The following is a 6,947-nucleotide window of genomic DNA, read 5'->3' on the forward strand; positions in this document are numbered from 1 at the left end:
ATCCATTGCATCATTATTGTTTCCTTTTTCATTTAGTGGTTGTCCTTCTTTTGCTTCCATACAGACCCTAACTTTTTCTTGATCTAATAACCATCTGATAGCAAAGCTTGTTCAGTCATTCACATCATCCCTCAGCTTAGTTCAATCAGAAAATCCTATTGGTTGGACAAAAAAGATGCCAGGACATGTAAAAAAAATAGGTCTAGCTATTTTACATATGATAATGTATATGTTTCAAAGCTACATGTTGATTTATGGCAGAGGCCATCACAATAGTGTAAAGTAATTATCCTCCAATTAAAATAAATAAATTTAAAAAATAAAGATAAAACTCTTTGTGCTCTAACAGAGAAATTAATCTGTGATCATTTGAAAGATGGACAAATATTAATTTTGCAGAAATGGACATATTTGTCTTTCATCTATATTAACAAAAGATGTAACCTTACATATCTTTACATAAATTAAATATTGTGTTTTTTATATAGTGTCTTTAATTTTTAAATTAAGAAGAGAAATCTATCCATGACATAGTAGTCATCTTGCGTAAACTCTTTTGAATCATGTTCAGGGTTTTAAAATATTGAGCAAAGATCGTATTTAATCAGAAGAAAAGCCTACCTGAAAGAGACTACTTTTTTTTTTCTCATTTAGAGGGAAAATGTATTAATTATGCTTTTATAGGCCAATAACTATATCCTTGGCCTTTTTTGTTTGACCTACATTACCATTTGAAAATCTCCATGTTCAGTAAAAGGAAGAATAAGCAGTGTACTGAAATGCAGATCTGATTTAAGTACTATAATTGTTCTGTTATTTTATTAAAAAAAAAAAAACATTGCTTTAAGGGAGCATAAGGTTAGTATTCTTGTTTTAGAGAAGATTGCCAAACCTCATGCTCATATTATTACATGATTGTTCTAGCACTTGAGTGGTAAGAATAGCTTTTGGCTGCTAGTAGTAACCTCTGTAACTATCAGGGGGAAAAAAAATCACCATTAATTTCCTCCCTTCCACTTCATCCCCACCTAAGATGTTACCTTAAGTTATTCTACAAAGACTTCAAATGCAAACAAGGAAATCAGAAGTTTCAACTGTCAACTTCTCCTGCTTAGAAGATCCTTAATAAAAGCTTCATGTCAAGATTTGTGAAACATCTGCCAAAATCACTGGTCTGAAGTTGCAAACAAAGTGTTAATCAAGGCAGCCCCACTGTGGCTTAATAATCTCAATGACAGACACTTCTTGGCAATCAAGGTTCCTCTGATGATCGTCTAATCAAACAGTACTGATTCTGTCTCACCATCACTTTGGTTGAGGACACAGTCATCACCAAACAGATTCAACAGCACCCTGAAAATTAAAGGAATGAGTACAACACAGTGCTTTTAACTTTGAATTATGGTATCCTGTAGCAGTAAATAAAATAAATTCAATAACAACTTTTGTAGGGGCTGAAAGTCTCAAGTTTTCCTTGGTCAGAGGATACAGTAAAATGACAACATTGACAGAGTCCAGCTTGTTGGAGTCCAACTTCACCTTCATGAGAAGGTGTGGGTATTAATTTGGTTAATTTCTAATGATCATCCATAATAACTTACAAAAGAGTTTGAATAATGAAACAATGTAAAAAGAAATTGGGTTCCAAAAATAAGCTTTTCTAAGACAGAAAATGTCTTAAAAACCTGCAGTATTTAGAGACTTAATTAGTATACTGGGTCATTATGACATCTAGCTCGTTTCATTACCCTCCTAATGTATTATTAGTTGGCAGTTAAATACTGTCTGCTGGGACCTAAGAGTTTTTCCTCTTGTCTTTCTGGTCATACTTATTGCCTAGGCCGACAGCTTACCTGTAGTGAGGAAGAAATGGAACACCAATTAGAAAGCTTTCAGCCCAGCACCCATGGAAAAGCCAAAAGCTGATAAAGGTCAGCGTGAAATTTGAATGACAGGGCTAAAGTCTTTTACTCATAATTTTGTGTTTGCAATAGAATTCAGAGCAATTCACAGCCTTAAAGGCCTTAAGTGAGAACAGCAATTAATTGTAATGAATAATCTGACAAATCTGGTTGACATATGGCTGCTAATGCCCTCCTTTCTAGTGGGAGCAGTGGAGGGATTAGATTAACTCAAATGAAATCTGGGACCGCCATGCCATCTGCATGTTCAGTAGGAAACGGTACACGTTAAATGGTGAGTGGGTAGATATCTGTCTTGTACTCATCTCTCTCTGAGCCCTTGGCAGATCTGGGAATAGCAGTTTTATTACTGCACCAGCTGCCTGTCAATAGAGTAATATGGAAAGGAATAGAGTACAACCTAGAAAGCTAATATACCAAGAAGCTGTTAAAAATTAACTAGATACAATTAACATGGCTTTCTAAATTTCTCTGTTTATACAATGCACATTTATATTTTGATTTTTGGTTCACCCTGTTGAACATTCACTAACTAAACAATATCATTTCCATCTGCACTGTTTGTATGCCCTTCATAGAGATGTAAGTGGCAAGTAGAGACTGAATTTCACATATTCATATAGGTGAATAAAGCCCAACTTTTACTTTTTCCATTATATTCAGGGTGCGATAGAGAATGTTTAAATGAAATCCACAGATAATCCCCCAAACCTCATTTGGTAAGTCCTTCCTCCTTCCCCACCTCTGCCTCCCTCCTTTTTTACACTCCATTGTTAACAAGTAGTGAATTGGGGTGCATCACTCTTTCCCCTCTTTGGCCTCCGTGCCTCCTCTGATGAAAGAGGCAATAATCAAAGAGGTAGCTGAAAGCAAAGAAAGGTTCACAAGCATTAGGACTGACTTCTGCAAATTCCATTGTTGTCCATCTTTGTTAGGAGAGGAAGATTGCAGTGCACGCTTATTTCCTCTCACCAGCTTTTCATGTGTGTCTGTCGTAAAGCCAGGTTCCTCCTTGAGCTTGCTGCCTCGCTGAGTGGGGTTTACTTTTTATTTTACTTGAATACCTTGTATTAAACTCCAAGGCTAAACTGTTATTTGAACAAACAACCCATATACAAACCTTCCCTTCGGGGTGTGAGTTAAATCCCTGCCCAACTTGCTCACTTCCACTTCAGCCCCGGTTGCCCCTGCCAGTTATTAGTCCTTGGAGAATATAGATCTTGAAACCTCATTCCACCTCTTTCTCTTTATAGGCTTTTCACTTGATCAAATGAAATCCATACAAACCTGGTGTGTTTGAAAAAGAAAACAAACGGAAATTCTCTCCCCAATCTCTTGTCACTCACAGTTTCTTGGAGGCATTTATGGAACACAGTGCTCTCAGATACAAGCTGGCTAGTTCGCCTTCCCGAGAGGACTACTGGTACACCTCTGGTTTATAGGGGACTAAAACTAAAGCATCCACGATCCACTAGCTGGTCTACTTTTAATCTCTCAACAGTCCACAGGACTTGACAACAATCATATTTGGACCTAGTAGTTTGTCCAAAATGAGCATTTCTAATCCAGATAAAACAAAGGACCTACCTTCCTGTAGGTACTTACCGAGAAAAGTCAGAACATTAAGAAAGATGAAATTCCCACTGTAAAAAAAAAAAAAAACTTGATGATCAGTTTTAAAGAATTATCGTTGGTGGTTAAGTACAGAGACAGTGAGATGATGGTGGAGAAACCTTTGCTCCCTTTTAGGAAAACTTAATCTTGACTTAGTGTTGTGTGGTCTCAGGCAAGACATTTAATCTCTTTGAGCTTTAGTTTCCTCCTTTGTACAGTAAATTGGTTCAACAATGTGATATTGGTGTAGGGATGTGTTCTTTCTATTCCTACTTAGTGTGAACTGGGTGATGTTGGGTTGCCTGCAACTAATCCAGGGTTGCCACTTCCTCTTTTCTAAGGGGTCCAGTGCCTCAACTGTAAAATGAAATATTTAGATGAAGCCTAAAATTTTTAGAGTTTTCTTCTCAGCAAGAATAATTTTGGTATAGAATTTGAAATGTAAGACATTCCATGGACAGTGTTCAGGTCATGTTTAAAACATTTAATTTGGCTTGGGCATAGAACAATTGAAACAGCCACCATCTGGAAAAAAATGGTATGGCCATCTAGATGTTTACTGGCTGAATATTTATAATAGTTTATGTAAAGATTGCAGTTGTTCAAACCAGTGATTTCATTTGTGGTTTCTGTTTGCAGACTGTACTTTTGAATTTTGGGCAGAGCAATGGTTCTCAAAATTGTGATCCAGAATCAGCTGCTTCAACAGTATCTGAGAATCTGTTGAAAACGCAAATTCTCAGCCTCCACCCACTCAGTAGTGGGTCTGTTCAGTGAATCAGAAATTCTGGGTGTGGGCCCAGCAACATGTGTTTTAATTAGCTTTTCAGGGGGTTCTGCCGTAAGCCCAACTTGAGAACCACTGCTCTGGATGATAAATATTTGGTTATCTACTTCAATATAGACCATCTCCCACAGTTAGGCCATTCAGTTGTATTAAAAAAGAAGGAACAAAAAAGAGAGGCCAACAAATAAATGAATAAAAGAAGAAAGGAAATGATGGTAAAGTTAAGGAAACGTGACCTTCGCTGGCTGGTACGATGCTACAACAGTTACCTATTTTATAGGGCTTCTTGCTAACAGGGAAGTCACGCATTACCCACCCTAGCTTACAATTTACGTTCTAGATGGTAAGCAAATGACTTCTATGGTTCTTTTCTGGTCTATTTTATTTTCTCACCTAAATCTCCAGGGGATCTTCCTGACCCAGGGATCAAACCCAGGTCTCCTACATTGCAGGCAGGTTCTTTATCGTCTGAGTCACCAGGGAAGCCCAAATCTCTGCTAGTGATTATTTTTTCCCCTTCAAAGTGTTTGTAGAGCTCAGCTGGTCCACCTTCTGTGTGAGGATGCTTACAAAGTCATACCACTGTTCATTTCCTACATTCTTATCTTTTGATCACCTCAGGCAAGAACTGTCCCCATCCTCCCAACCCACACTTAGACTCTGTGCCAATCCCATAATCCATTTGCCTATATACATGACATATTCTTTGGAAGGACTGATGCTAAAGCTGAAACTCCAATACTTTGGCCACTTCATGCGAAGAGTTGACTCATAGTAAAGACTCTGATGCTGGGAGGGATTGGGGGCAGGAGGAGAAGGGGACAACAGAGGATGAGATGGCTGGATGGCATCACTGACTTGATGGACATGAGTTTGGGTGAACTCCGGGAGTTGGTGATGGACAAGGAGGCCTGGCGTGCTGCAATTCATGGGGTCGCAAAGAGTCAGACATGACTGAACGACTGAACTGAACTGAACTGATGACATATTTCTCTCACCACACTTGCAGATCCTGAACATTCTGCCCTTGTTTTCAGAAGGATCCTCTGTGATTTGTCATTTAATTGTTTGTCTGATTCTCAGAGACCTCTGAATAACAAATAAAAAGAAATTACTAAAATGGGAAGCTATGATTATGTGTCCCTTTAGTCGTCCTCAATGGCCTTGAGAAGACACTTGATAATTCTTTGTGAAATTGAATCGCATCATTTAACCCTTCCTCACTAGTTATTTCCCCATCTCTCTCCGACTACACTGACTATACTTTTATTTGAAGAAAGGATTGCTTCATGATTCTCATACAAAAAAGCTATCTATGTAGCATGTATATATATAAATATATAGACACAAGGTCATGCTGAATTTAGGAGTTTTAAGAAAATCTGCTAACCAGATGGATCATGATCAAACTTTTATTAAAACTCCTTAAATCTTTTTTAATGTTTTGACTTGTAGTTTTTTTTTTCCCACTAGTTTTGGCTATTAGAAGTATTTCCAGTAAGCTTTATTCTGTTAGCCATCGTTTTGGATACTTACTCACTGGTGTTAAAATGATACACCTCTCGCTCTGTGTCATTTGCCAATGTATGAGCCCACCTACTCTGCTATATCCAGTTAATTGATAAAGAAGTTAGAATAGCTGTATCTTTCACTGCCTGGCTGTAGCCTGCTTGACATTTCAGTACTGCTCTTGGAATTGTAGGATGGGTTACATTTTGTAAGGCAGTTTTGTGTAGAATGTGATTGAGCTTTCTAGATTTATGCATGTCACTTTATACTCTCAGGTTTGTCTCACAGAATCATTAGAGACAGTTCAGTCTGTTATTTGTTGCTCTTTATGGCATCATATTGCTCTCATGGGAGTTTAATAGAGGCTTTTAAAATTTATAACTGTGTATTTGATAGAAATTTAGAGAGATTCTCAATTTCCCTACATAGTAAGATATAGAATTTCTTCCTCAATCTCAGTGATTGTCAACCCATCAGTATTCAAAGATAGGACTTTGTACAAAACTTCTGTTTGTTTTTCTGCACAGCTGGATAAAAGCCAGTTGACTATATTTTTAATGCTCTCAGCCTTTTTAGTAGTTGCCTACCTCTGAGTTTCCTGCCCTGAATTTTGCATTCACTGTATTTGTAAAGATGAAAGAGAAAGAGGCTTTTAAGTCTTCTATTGGTAACATCTATTATCAGTCTCCTTTACCTGTTTAATAAAGGAGTCATATTTTCTTTCTTTCTACCCATTTGCCTCTTCAAACCTCCAACTTCACTTGACCCTTCCATATAGTCCTAGAAATAGTATATATAGGAGTTTGAAAGGCTAGCAGTTCTTACAGCATTTTAATACATTTCAATTTTGCAGCACAATGAATACTGACAATATAATTGGGATTTTAAAAATAAAGAAAAGCAAACTATGAATGCAGTAAGAATTTTTAATTTCACAAAACTCAACGGGGTAAGGAAGCATTTTTTTAAAAAATTTTGCATACTAGGTCTATCAAGTCATTATAAAATTGAAGATTTTATAAAAAAATTTAATTTGCTTGTACAACACGTTGAGTCTGTATTAGATTTTTAAAATGTTTTTTAAAAAACTGATTTTTAAAATAAAATACTGTTTC

This window comes from Bos mutus, chromosome 2 (genome assembly GCF_027580195.1).
Source record: "Bos mutus isolate GX-2022 chromosome 2, NWIPB_WYAK_1.1, whole genome shotgun sequence".
Taxonomy (NCBI): Eukaryota; Metazoa; Chordata; class Mammalia; order Artiodactyla; family Bovidae; genus Bos; species Bos mutus.